At 41.3% G+C, this 14,658-nt stretch overlaps 1 protein-coding gene across 1 annotated transcript in view; it reads left to right on the top strand.

Annotated features, from left to right (window-relative positions):
• The first annotated feature begins 1,217 nt into the window (after nucleotides 1–1,217).
• LOC131678987 (myb-like protein I) overlaps nucleotides 1,218–14,658 on the top strand; it is a 457,888-nt gene continuing 444,447 nt past the window's right edge. The window contains exon 1 of the mRNA XM_058959495.1: nucleotides 1,218–2,550. The gene's annotated coding sequence lies outside the window, so the exon portion shown is untranslated. The remainder of the gene's footprint in view (nucleotides 2,551–14,658) is intronic.

Raw genomic sequence — 14,658 nt, 5'->3', positions numbered from 1 at the left:
GCTTACAAAAACACGTAAGGCTGATAAATGTGACTATTGTCTTTCATTTGAATGTTAACAGTTACAAGGATCAGCTCTGGAACTGAAGTTATTGCAATTAGTCTGATTGGATTCCGATGGAGCAGTGCTGCCAGGGACAGTTTACGCTGACAACGAAAAAGGAATTTTTCATGTATCTTCGTTATGTTGCAATATTATTGAAAACTGATAAAACTTATCAATTTAGACTGTGTTTGGCTACGTTTTCCACGCAAGTGGACTATTGTAAAAATTCTAGGAGAAGCGTATTGAGCATTTGGAAGTAAAAATTGAGCAGCTTCTAGCACTGCGAGGGAAGCACCTATTTTTATAAAAAAAAAAAGGCTTTTCGTGTTTCTTGACCCCACCTTTGTCCAGGGAAAATAGTTTTGAAACCTTACATACACTAGAAAAAAGTTGGACATGAAAGGTTTAAAACACATAGAGAGTATTTAGCAGAGACACTTAGACTCGATAGTCTCGAATTCCAAAAGCCAAGAGTATGATTCCCTATTCTCGTCAGTGACCCAGAGTTTCTGTGCTTGGCAAACCGAGACTTAGCTCGGTACCAGCTAGTTGCTTTGGGCGTTTACACATGTTGTATAAACTGTTTGGATTTAATGTCAATTTTGTGTTGGTTTGGATATATCGCAGCAAGTTGGTGTCAGTTACTGAGATATGGATCACGAAACATTCAAATACTCTTTGCTTTTATGCTGCATTATTACTGTGAAAGAAGCGATACTTCGGATAGCATCTTAGGACTGATGACAAGTTCTGAATTGTTCTATTAATTCCATGAAATTAAAAATTATTTAAACTTTCAATTGCCCTATACAGAGCTCCGTTTAAGTCAACTAGGTGAATTCATCCGGAGGTCCCCAATACTTCCCCATTCTTGGACCGTTCTATTCCGCACAACATCCGGCGTTCTCGCGAGAAACCTGCGCGGGGATACTGACACTGCTTGTTGGTGGAGAACCGCGAAGTAGCCGCGCCCCGCTAATAGGTATACCCGCCCAGCCAGCCAGTACCGAGCGAAGAGCGCGTGGATGGTTGACCGCGAGAGCGGCTCAGAACTCAACGGAACGGAGTTGTCTGCGATGTGAGAGCGCGCGCGTAAAGGTAAAGAAGGAGGAAAAAAAACAATGTTGTTTTAGCATTTCCACCGAAGCAAGTGAATCAGTCAGCTTTCGCAGTTTGTGGTGTGCGCTACAACGCTTCGAATCTCGCCGGTCGCTGCTGCCGCTAGTCTCGGCGGCGTATCAGTCAGTCAGGTGTTTCCCCTATCAGCAGTAGCCGTTGCGCGTGTTTTCCTGCTGTACCCATCAGCTGGAGCAGTAGGAAGTACGGATCCGTCGATCGGGCGATTAATCTTTTAGAACCAACCTTACCCAGGAAGAGAAGAAGCGGGCGGATGGACAGACTCGTGTGGGTGGTCGCTAGCAGCCGGTAACTTTAGGACTCCCACGCGACAACCGGGATTCGGTGAACCGGGTGAAGGATTATTAGGTAGTAACTGTTGGTAGTGAAGAAGACTTGCGCTGTGACCTTTTCGTGAATCACACGTGTTCCGTGCGCGCGTGAGAGCCGAGGCGATAAAGAGCAACCAGTGGGTGTGGTTGTGTGTGTGGTTTTGTACGCGCACGCGAGAGAAGCGACATTGCGCGGCGGTGTTATATTTACGGGTTGAAATATTTATAATGACAATTATTACTGTCGTAACGAATATGGATTAAGCTGTGTTCTGTCCGTGCCCGACTAGTTTAGAACCGCTGTGTTGGAGTGTTTGTGTATTTGGAAGGCAGGAAAAAAATCGGCTGAAGAAGAAAACAAATAGTGAACAAACCGAGCGAGTTTTGTGTATGTTTGTGCCGGTGCCTATGCGCAATACTAGCCGCGAGTTGTGTCGTAGAAGAAGGAAAAAAACAACAGCACTCTGTGACATTTTGACTTAAGTCACTTGAAATGTCAAAGCATTTATAAGTTTAAATGTTACATCGCTCGGTTTTTCGTTGAATAAACCGTGTGGCCTACTGGGTTGTGTGCGGGGTGTGTGTGTGTACAATACCAGACATGGTGATGACGGCTGTGATGGCACTCCAAGTGTCGGTACCTTGGTAATGAGAACAGTGCGCAACGAGGTTACTGGACGAGGCAGCTGGGCTGGGCTGGGTGAAGACGACAACGGCGACAACGACGGCGGGCCGGTGGCAGACGCTGAAATTAATATCTGTGCAGATTCGTTGACGATCAACGGGGTGTGTATGTGCCGCCAGTGATATATCCGGTGTTGTGGACGGCACCAGTGAATGGAAACAAAACTTCGACACTGGCCATTGGAAAGTTTTCTGGCGACGGTGATAAACTGTGAACGTACTTTTTTTTGTCTTTCTATTATCAGCACGAGTATCGCACATCGCGCCATTGTATCGCTTCAATCGGAAATAATCAGGCGTTTTGAACTGAAAAATCATCGTTACTTCACGGTGTACACTACTGTTTGCAGAGACAATTCAGATAATCGGGCAGGTGAGTCCAAATGCTCGTGTAGAGATAACAACGTTTTAATTGTATTAATACAGTTTATAATTTTATCATTATCTTGGCTAGTTGTGACTTCGAAGCAAATGAGAAAAATTAGTGATTTGTGGCCAAGAGGAAACATGTAACAAATAACAGAAGATGATGTAAATTGGAAAACTGAAATACCACATTTGGCAATTAATCTTTTGCCTTAAACACTGTGATATGCATTTTCTATCTCCAGAAGATAAATTATCCTTAGTGATATGTATTTGCTTTTACAGGTAAACTTCGATATAACGTATATCTCGGTTTAAAAATTGTACGCAATATCGAATTGTACGTTATATCGAAGCATGCGAAATTCTCACAGAATTGTTGTTCATGATACTTTATTTAATAGAATTTTGATAACACGTAACTAATTAAGAAAATCTAACCAACCTAGCAGTGTGAAACAACTTTTCACGTAAGAAAATTATAGTGGTTCCATAAAAAAGATGCCACAATTAATTTAAATTTATTGAAAAAATTCTTATTTTGACTCCTTATTAAGTCATTCGTCATAATTTTTCTGTCTGGGCTTGTAAAGCGTTTTTAATATTCCCACCGTTTGCGCCTCATCAAATAAAAGCAATCTATGGACTTTAATCGTAAGAATAGGCTATAACGATGCACTTGTATCCACGATTCAAGAATTTCGGAAAATATATTTCAGTCCGCTAACCGGTTTCCTAAATACTCCAAACTGGTCGTAAAGTGTGCATAGTTGTCCGTGTAACTACACTCACTTTTCTTTATTTGATGTGACACATAATAGGACTCGAAAACAATCTTCGATTCTTATCTCCGGATTCAGGGGTCTCAGAAACCAGCAGTAAAATTTTGATAAATATTTCTGGATTCCTCGTAGATCGTCAAGGGGTGCATCACATGATGGCAACATAAATGCAAAACAGACGAAACAATCATGAGTCCAGAGAACTTAATTCAGGAATATCCGAAATCGGAGTTAAATGTGTCTGCATTACTTTCAATATCATTTGTAGATTATATTGTTGATGTAATTTGATTATCCAAATGTCGAGAATGATAAAAAGAATCTCCGAAAAACCGGATTCGGGAGTTCATCATTCAGGAAGCGATTGTATCTGATTGTCATCAAATATGAATGCATTTGACATGCTATTTTTTGTGGCACACCGTGGAACATAAACATTGTCATTCGGCCCAGAAAATCAGATTCCGCAGTCCCGAAACCAACCAACAATGGTCACACCAATATTATTAATTTTAGTTTTCAGTTAGAACTTACTGATTTTGTATTATTTATTGAGATAAATGGTAGGTTTTAGTAAATTACGATCATACGCAAATGAAATTGGAAAATTTTGCTCTCGTGGATTTCAATGAAGTAGACAATTGCTAACATGCTCATTAGAAGCCCAAATAGTACGTTTCAAGATTGTGTGTAACATATTGAATTCTTAAAATAACACATACATGCGTAATTGAAGAGAAATTTGGACATGAAAAATAATTTAAAAAAAATGTACGTTATATCGAGGAAAAATGTACGTTATATCGAGTGACGCTATATTGAGGGTACGTTATATCGAGGGTACGTTATATCGAGGGTACGTTATATCGCAGATTACCTTTAGTGATTTAGGTGGTACAAAAATAGAATTTTCATTCATACGTGACATCATTCATCATGAGCATTATTTTCGAAGCTATTTAGTTAAGGAAGAAAGTAAACTAATTGGTCGATAACTGGATGATTTTGATGGGTTTTATTCGGCTTCAAAATGGGAATTACCATAGCATTCAAGATTTCAAGATTGATTTTGAGCAACATATTAGAAATCCTAAGTCTATTTTTTTACTTCTTTTTTATTTTGTCCACCTAAATACTTTCGCCATTACCTCACTTGACTAGTGTTGAAAATTACGCCTATTTCGACCACGAGTTACGGCTTTCATCAATGTCAGTTTCAGGCTTTGGCTAGTTCGAGAATTTCACTAATGAAGATCGCTATCAAGTTGATGATTTGGCAAGGTATCTGAAGTAGTAGGCAAGGTTTCCAACACTGGAGTGACGCTAAGAATTGGCAGCCTCACAAGTACTTTGTCATCCGTTCATCCACACGAAGGTTCCGTGAAGTTTTGGTCTGAGCCAGCCGTCAGTATCATTGGCATGCCATAGAATGGCATGAGCAGAAAAATGTAAATTTTACTGAAAAGAGAATATGCGTTTATTTTTTAACCTTTCTTTCAATAAAAAAATTTCAAGACATGAAATAAAAATGAAAAAAAAAAACTGTGACAAATCAGTCATCGTTATTTCGAAGAAATTTTCACACTTTTCCGTTGATGGTACTCATCAACTTCTTCAATCACAGTTTTGGCTAGTTGATTCCACTAATTCTTATTCTGAACAATGCGGCTGGTAACTGTCCTTCATCGTCAGTTTGCGCTTCATAGTCGCCCTTCTTTTCCCTATTGAACGGAGTGGGGACAATTTGGTGTATTCAGCACTTATGAAAAGAACTGAACTCAACTGTCATTTTACCATTGTACCACATCCTTTCTGTACTAGCAGCGGGCTAGATCTGGCTACAACGAACCTGAACAATCGTGGGACTTCCTGAATAATAGTGTTGAGGCACTCCCTTTAGTACAATGCTGAGTTCATAGTCTTATTCTCCACAAAAAAACTGGTTTTCTTTTTTCAGCAATAGATCCCTTACCAAATCATTTTTTTTCTCGCGAAATTATCCGCAAAAACTATCTTGAATTTGCCAGGAATTTTGCCGAGAGCAGAAGTCTATAAACTTTGAGTCCTGTATTTGCTTGAAATCGGCTTTCACATAGACTTCGTCGTCGATCAAGGCACATCCATCGAGTTTCGTCAGCACAGCTTTTGGACCCGCGCACAGTAGCACGACGTGTGACAAAACCATAAAAAATCAGTGTATTCTTTTGCAAATATTTATTGTATTTTTCCCCTTAATTTGAATGAAATTATTTCAAAATTTTACGATAATAGGGTTTGAAATTTATTTTAACATGCTGAAACAAGTGAGATCGGAGGTTTCTGTCATTTTTAATACATTCTAACTTCAAATGGCGATATCTAAAAAATGCACGTCCGATTGGAGTAGATTTGAGTTCATTGTAAATAAGATTGCCCGTGTTGGACAGATTTAAGCTTTTCGTATGGAAATCATTTACCTTTGTCCTGCATCAAGAAAAAGCAATTGAGAAATTGAATGTCATTTCAGTAATTAACATTTATACGCCTTGGGGCTCATGAGATGCTCTCCCATAGATAACTTCTTATGAATCTGACTCAGAATTTAGTGTAGTTTCAAAATATACAGGCCCATTTTTACGCATTTTGGCGCCATAGTCTTTATATGTATGTTTTTGAAAATATCTTTATGGAGACTCCCTGTTACTGATAACTCCGTCTTATAGATTAGCTAAAGGTTGTTGCGATCAATTGCGATTATTTTTGCGCTATTGGATGCGGTTTTGGCGTCTATCGTTATCCCGGCACAGTATCGATTTCCTGTTTCTTTCTGTTTGCGCGCTATATCGGCTATCTCGATCACCGTTCGAATGGTGTCCTCCGTAGATTTACCCCTCCGGAATCCGAACTGGTTTTTCAATAACCCGTTATCGCTTTCCTTAACTGTTGTCAGCCTGTTAAGGACAAACCTCTCCAAAGTTTCCCGAGTGCATCCAGCAGGCATATATTACCTACTTTAGGTAGCAGCACTAACTTCTGTATCTTGCATTTGTCAAAGAAGTGGCACTCATCTAGAAGTTTTTAAAACACATATCCGGGAGTGTCTGGATTGTCTCTCTCAATGCGATGTTGAAGTTTCCATCTGATCCGGGCGCTTTCTTCACCGTTAAACCCTTTGCCAATGCAATGAGTTCCTCGTTGAAGACTTGTATCACTTCGACATTGTCCCGTTCTACTTTTCCATACGGAATAATCGATCATATCATTGGATCGAGCTCCAGAAAGGGTCTTTTGACGATAACTTTCAGTCTATCAGTGCACATTTACATAAAGCATATCGATTTGTTACGCTTTATCTCACGTTTCAAGGTGACCACCTTGTGGCGCGGAACACTATATTATGCTCCTCTCTGTCCGCGATAGTTCTTTGGGCGTATCTTCTGGCGCTCTAAGGCAGGAGGGCTCCAAGTTCCTCACTCCATCTAGCGTTTCTGTTAGCTCGTCCGCGTTCATGGCAGAGGAGTCCCTCCCTAACCCGAAGTGCTTCCACAAAAAGATTATAGGCAAATGACTACACCTTCCACTTCCGCTTGGTATCGTTGATACAAAACTGTACCGGATTGCCAGATGGTGAAGTTTTGGTGCCACGCATAGTGTGTAGTCTTCACAAACTCTCTAGTTCATGTTTGCCACTAACGACGGGCTACAAAACACAATGTTGATGATGGATTCTCGTCCATTTCTGCGGAGAGCTGTGCTGGTGCCCTCATTGTAAAGCATAACATCCAGCTTGCCTAGAGCTTCTAACAGGCTTGGTATGTCTTACCCACTCCACTGACCAGGTATTGAAATTTCTTCTGATGACTACCAGTCTTCGTCATCCAGCTCTTCAGTAAGCTCATCTAGCAGCCGATGGAACTGCTCTACCGTCCATCTAGGTGGTGCGTAACAGGTACATATAAAGTTCTCATTAATTTTGGCAATCACGAATCCTTCGTATGAGTTTGAGACCATGTTTCTGTATGAGGTATTACCCATAACATGAATTTCAGCCATTTCTGGTTTATCTGCCGCCCTGTTATCGTTGTCGATAGGGATTTGATACGGCTCCGCAATAACTGTCACATCGCATTTCGTTTCTGTTATCGACTGTTACACCAGTTGCTGTGCAGTGCCGCAATAATTGAGGCGTACCTGGGTAACCTACATCACTTCTGGCTTTCCGTGGGCTTTTGTACGCTGGGCATGTGAAGCCTCCCGTCATTTGGCCTTTCCCACCCTCCTTAGTGCATTGTACATGCACATCGGTTTCTTCGAGCAGTCTTTTGCAAAGTGTCCCTTCTCCGGCATTGTCTGTACAGAAAAGATTCTGTCCGAGACTAGCTACGGTCGTGGAAAGCCGTATCGACGCCGTCTGCGTACCTCCGCGTGCCTTCCTCGTCCGGATTACCATTGGTGTATAACATTGTTCCTTTAGCTCACTTCTCTCCTGTTGTTATCTCGTCCAGGTTCCTGCACTCAATCATTGTCTCGTGGGCTAGGGCCCTTATGGTTCCTTCCTCGCCTTGCGACTTTTCAATGAGTGTCTTGCAGGCTACGCTTATGACTATCGAGTCTTTCTTCAGTTCGACGAGCATCTTATCTTTCTAAGTTCTACGGATTCTCATCACATTCTCCCCCATCTGCTTCAACCCCGGATCATTCTCACTTTCCGAACTAGCTCAGCATATTATGTCGTTCCTTCCTTCATCTCTACGATTAATACTTCGCTCCTATTTTTTCACAACGGGGCTTAAGCATATCTTACTCTTCCTTCTGCAGTTTTGAAGTCGTCTTTTGTTTTACAATCGTTCGCCAACCGCTTGTTTGCTTTCGATCGACTTTTTCCTCATTATTCGATTTCTTCTTCTTTTCCTCCTCTCCAGCTGTCTCCCTTTTTTGTTTCTCGGAACGTGGATTCCGACAACTCTTCGGCGTCGCTTCTGCTTTCTCAGATACTGCTTTCACCTTGGCCTCGTTAAGAATTTTTTTCGGTGTGTTCAGCACGTGTCCTCAGCACGATCTGCTCTCGTTCGACGACATTCATAGCGGCTTAATACTCCTCGTTAGCTGCTTAATCTTAGTGTGGACGTTGTTCTTGTCCTTTATGAACTCGTGGAGCGCCTCTATTTTCTTTTTGAGCTCTGCCGTGTCCCAAACTGCAGTCCTACTTGGGATGTGCTATTACCAGTTTTTGGAGTAAACGCCTGGCTCGACAGAAGGTCTACGGCTCCTTGGAGTTCCTGCTGCATTTCATGATGCTTGTAGCTAGTCGAAATCGAAGTAGCCACCTGGTTCGATACTGGCGTTATCATAACTTAGTACATAGTCGCCTCTCGTTATCCCATAATTATCGTTGTGACAGTGCGGTCATACTAGGGTTGACACTATCCTTCAGGGGTAATAATAGTGTTCAGACCCGGATCTGCTTAACATTGGGAATGGTTCAATCGAACCTAGTACCAACAACTTGACAAGTTTTGAGCGTACCCGGATGCCTCTCAAGGTTTTGATAGGACGGCACCACACAGTGGTCGGAAACGCCAAAAACGTGAACTTAATTCACTAGAGGCCAAACCATCGAATATATTCACAGGGAGTCTTTGGAGGAATTGTTTGTATGAATATTCCCCACAATCTGGTAACAATTGAAGTTAAGCATGGCTTACTATGATCGAACTAAAAAAATAACTTTTTATGCTGATGAGGTAGAAAGTTGGTGTCTTCGACAAAGTTTTAGAAATGTTCATATTGAAGAATTTTGTTGAAGGATTTGAGCTTGTAGGAGAAAAGGTTATCGATTTATAGAGAGTTTTCTATGGCAACCCCCTTAAATCTAATTTTTTTAATATAACTTTTTTCATTTAGACTTTTAGTGCAAACTATGTTCAAGACAAATGTGTAAATATCAAAACTACATAAAAATACTCATTCGTTTCAAAGTTATTGAAGATTTTTACATTTTTTTACACCAACTTCAACTACGTATAGGAAAGAAAGGTGCAAACCAAAATGCACGAACAGGTACTCTTTTCCCTGCCTATGCTATGCACAATAAAGCTAAGAACGTTTGGTGCGTGGCACTCTAGAACCCTATGAATAGGGTAAGCTTACTTTCTCATGTTTTTTTTTTACTTTTTCCATACAGAAATACGCAAAAAATGAAGACGTACGGTTTAGCCATAAAAACCCGAAAGTGAACGATTGAACGAGGCTTTGAATATAAATCGTGGTTGGGGTGAATTGAACTGAAAGTTGGCATTTGAAAATGAAAATTTGCATCACTGTCCACGATGGCAAAAATAATACCGATAAGTCGTCTTTACGATACAAATTGTATCCATCTAATACAACCATCCTTCCGGATCAAATATAAACTATTTAATATCATCGATATATCGCGTGATCTATCTAAACAATAGGCGGCCGTGTTCGAAGAAGTATATTGTCTATATGCCCTCCCGGAAAGTAGAGATTGATGGTGCGGTCTCCAACAGGGGCCTCAATAGCGAAGATCTGCTGTCGTATGGAGCTGGCTTCATCGAAGATCCTTGACTTCAGTCAGTTAAAATTCTGGATTACAAGTAATTGCATTTAGCAAAAATAGAGAAGTATAATAAAACTTATTTTTCAATAGCCTCATTTCGAACCTTTCGTCGGATTTTCACTTGCAAACATCGTTCTTTTGAGCTGGGTTCGAGTTCACACACTTTTGAAGCTGTTTTCTACTAAAAAACCTTCTTTGAGCGATTGTATCCTTTAATGGTTAAATCATCAAGCTAAGTCACGGATTTGATCACCGTTTGCAGAAGATACCCGTTTTTGAAACATTTAATGAACAACATACAAAATCATACCAGATTACCTTAATTTGGGCTCTTTCGCATAGCATAATTCCAAGTAACGAGAAGGCGGCCACTTAGATTAGAATGATAATGAGAGGCGGACAGCAGTAAAATGACTTAGACATGTGCGCTATTCTGCAAAAAGTGAATTAAAGTTTCATCCATAAAATAAAAATTTTTGAGTGTAAGGTGTCAAAAATGGCGTCCGACATGGCGTTTTCGAACCATTCAACCAATCAACTTCGGGTTTTGCCCGTCTAAAAGAAGACAACATTCTCGGGCATTGTGCTGTGACCCACAAAATCGCAATATTTCGATCATTAACGATTTTTAGAGCCGGCCAAAGTGAAAAAGTTATGCGAAAAAACGATACTTTATTTTCAAGTGCTCGCCGTTTGTGTGTGTGTATGTGTGTGTGTGTATGTATGTGCATATGTGTCAAATAATGTCACTCATTTTTCTCAGAGATGGCTGGACCGATTTGCCCAAACTTAGTCTCAAATGAAAGGTGCAACCTTCCCATCGGCTGCTATTGAATTTTGGATCGATCGGAATTCTGGTTCCGGAATTACGGGTTTCAGAGTGCAGCCACACAGAAATTTCTCATATAAACTATAGGAAAAATTAAAAATAGAATTTGTATTTTTGATGCTAAATGTGTTCAAGGTGCATGAAACGTCGAGATTTGATGCAAACTCGAAAAAAAATTTGACTACGATTCACTTTTTTGGATTTTGGCACATTTTTGCCTTTCTCATATAGAAAGGTTATGCAATCACTCTGAAAAACGTCAACCTAATCCTAAATTTTTTTTTCGACTCGCATAAGGTTTCTGGATTTTAACAGGGGCGTAGTTGATGGTTTACGGAGAGGGTTTACACCCCCCTCTACTGTTCACTCCCCTCCTTTAAAAATCTCCTTAAATCAGCCCTCAGACCACCACCCCATCCAGCCCTCATACCCCTCCCTTTCAACCCCATCATCTTTAAACCACCACTATATCACAAAGCATACCAATTTAAGCTGGGGAGTCGTTCGTTCATGTGACTTTCGCCCTCCTCACATACCCACCCCCGCATGACAAAATGAGTTAGCAAGCAGATAACATTGATCTAATGCTGATTAGGCTAATGGAGTATATTTTAATGTAGAATACATTTATGCTTTCAATATAGGGGTCCCGTTTCAAAATATCGGCTGTGGCGCCGCGTCAGATTTTGAACGTTAATAACTTCCATCATACTTAACAGAATGATTTGATTTTTAGGCCAATTTGTTGAAAATATGTTCCTCTATGCAGTATTAAAATTTGAAGTATGTATAACATGCACTAATAACAAAAAATGTGTTTTGAAAAATCTTTCGAAAACTACTCGGAAATGGTGAAACTTTTCAGAGCATCCCGATCAGAGCCGACTATATGGTGCACCAACCGAACACTTCACCGATGAAAAGTTTTAAATATAAGTCCGCTACAGATTCGTTTCTATTATCATTCGTATTTGGCTGCTTGGGGTGAACGGAGGACTGTACAATACCGAGAAGAAAATATGTGTGAGCTGTACAAGGCTGGTGGATGAGTTTTGGTCATTACGTGCTACTTGCAGAAGCTATCATTTTTATTTTCGATGGTTGGAAGATAGCATACACTCACAGACACACGAAAGAACTGATTTTCAATCATCTGACCGAAGCTCATTGGTGATTAGATTCCGCTAATTTAATACACCGAGCCGCAAATCTCAGAAGGAATTGTGATTTCATTCGGTTACAGCAAGTCTTGTCAAATGTCCGAAGACTGTATGTCAACACCGGAAGAGAAGGTCATTATTAGGATTCATCTTCGTGTATTAATTTGTGCAGCTCCATGCTAGTAATCAGGGCCAATTGGAACAAAAATCTCCCACCTGGAGAACATTTGCTTTGGCAAACAAATTAGCCCCTTTCAGCGCTATCAAATCTCTCGAATGAAATAAATTTGAAAATATTTTCCTTCATCAACTATTATTGTGACTACGACTAACGGTTCAATATAGGCACCCCATTTCAATATTTCGAAAGAAATAGAACAGAAGGTCGAGTTTTGAAAGCTTGTAACTTTCAATGTACTTAACCAAATTACACAATTCTCGCACTAATAATTCAGAAATGTGACCAGGAATCTTCTATTAGATTTGTAAGTATGTAATATTTACATGAATAAAGAAAAATTGGTTTTCAGGAACCAAATATTATCTGTTCTGTCATTGGCGACATGTTCATGCTCATCGTTTCATCGTTTTTTTTTATTTATTTATTAACAGATTAAGGCCGAAGTGGCCTGTGCCGTATACAAAAGATTCCTCCATTCCACTCGGTCCATGGCCGCGCGTCGCCAACCACGCAGTCTGCGAAGGGTCCGCAAATCGTCTTCCACCTGGTCGATCCATCGTGCTCGCTGCGCGCCACGTCTTCTTGTACCGGTCGGATTGCAATTGAGAACCGTTTTCACCGGGCTATTGTCCGACATTCTGGCTACGTGCCCGGCCCACCGTAGTCGTCCGATTTTCGCGGTATGACAGATGGGCGGCTCCCCCAACAGCTGATGCAACTCATGGTTCATTCGCCGTCTCCATGTGCCGTCTTCCATCTGCACTCCACCGTAGATGGTACGCAGCACTTTCCGTTCGAAGACACAAAGTGCGCGTTGGTCCTCCACGAGCATGGTCCAGGTCTCGTGCCCGTAGAGAACTACCGGTCTAATCAGCGTCTTGTAGATGGTCAACTTCGTACGACGGCGAACTCTGTTCGACCGAAGTGTCTTGCGGAGGCCAAAGTAAGCACGATTTCCTGCCACGATGCGTCTACGAATCTCTCTGCTGGTATCATTGTCGGCGGTCACCAGTGAGCCCAAGTACACGAACTCTTCAACCACCTCGATTTCGTCGCCACCGATGCAAACTCGAAGCGGGCGGTTCTCATTCTCTTCTCGTGAACCTCTTCCTATCATGTACTTTGTCTTCGACGTGTTGATGGCAAGTCCGACGCGCTTGGCTTCTCTTTTCAGTCTGATGTAGGCTTCCTCCATCTTCTCAAAGTTTCGTGCAATAATATCAACGTCATCGGCGAAGCCAAGTAGCTGAACGGACTTTGTGAAAATCGTACCACTCGTGTCGATCCGTGCTCTTCTTATTACACCTTCCAGCGCGATTTTGAATAACAGACACGAGAGACCATCACCTTGCCGTAACCCTCTGCGTGATTCGAAGGGAACATTTCATTTCATCGTTGGCCACGCCTTTTTTACGACGTCAAACAATCCAACGATTATAAGGCACAAGGCCTGTTTGAATTTTTCGTCATTCGTTTACCTGCTGCCGAAGTGCCGACAGCAGGGGTAGCAAAAAAATCGAAGCAAAAAAGGAGCAGCTTGAAAATGCAGCGGCAGCAGAAAACTAGCAGCTTGGAAAGCGCAGACGTGCCAAAAGTACACCCGCCGCTAACTACATGTGTGACATCGCCAGGCTGGCTTCGTTTCTCAGGCAGGAAGGATTTTAATGCGGGTGCCAAAAAGGAAAAAAAATCACAAACCACGAGTACTAGCGCTTCCAGATCGTTGAAGGTGACGGTCGAGGATAAGAAACCGACTGGAAATAAGAAGCCTGCAGCGAAAAAAGACCACAGCGCACCTATCAAGAATGCTGCCCCAAAGATCACCGCCAGAAAGAAGTAAATTCGCGCGTCCCAAATGTATCCAAAACAGTCCTTTTCAGGACTAACAAAATCGGGTGAAGAGTTAGTGAAAGTTTTCTGTTAATGCTTTTTCTCATGTTTCTAGCTTGAGCAGTGTGAACCTATTCAAATTGTGATAAATACTAGAGTAAAAAATCGAAAAAATCTTATATTGCAAAAAAGCAGTGTAAATGGCCACACTGTCATTCAGCAAAAACCACAAAAAATGGGAAAAAATATTTTTTACATCGATTTCACGGACCATACGTTGGAAGGGCAGCTTGCGGAATAGTAGTTCCGTAGTAGCGACAGTTCCTATTTCGTAGCACTTGGCTTCTCAACGCCACCAAGGGTTGGGGTACGTTTGCGGATGGCCTTCCTTGCTAACTGCTTGCGGACGTTCTGTTTGGTACGGGCCATGGCGCAAAAATTCCTGCTGTTCTGCTGGGTAGTACTTCCAAAGATGGCCACACGAATGATGACAAAAACCGACCGACAATTTTTTAGTTTAGTAGAGCGAATACGCACTACTATCGCTCTCTCGCTCGCTCGTTTTCGGGCCATGTGCCTTTTCATTTCTTTCTGGTACTAATACTAGCATAATCAAAACGAATGTGCGTTTTCCCACCATCCATTTAGTGAGCAGTGTTGTCAAACGCATTTTCAGTTTTTCATCAATAACATTCAACAATCTTTTCAAAGAATGCTGCAGATTCGAAAAAAAGAGAAATAGTTGGCAATGGAAAAGAATCCCCAATTAGA

Source organism: Topomyia yanbarensis, chromosome 2 (assembly GCF_030247195.1).
Source record: "Topomyia yanbarensis strain Yona2022 chromosome 2, ASM3024719v1, whole genome shotgun sequence".
In the NCBI taxonomy this organism is placed as follows: domain Eukaryota; kingdom Metazoa; phylum Arthropoda; class Insecta; order Diptera; family Culicidae; genus Topomyia; species Topomyia yanbarensis.
This window is presented reverse-complemented; position numbering and strand designations above follow the sequence as displayed.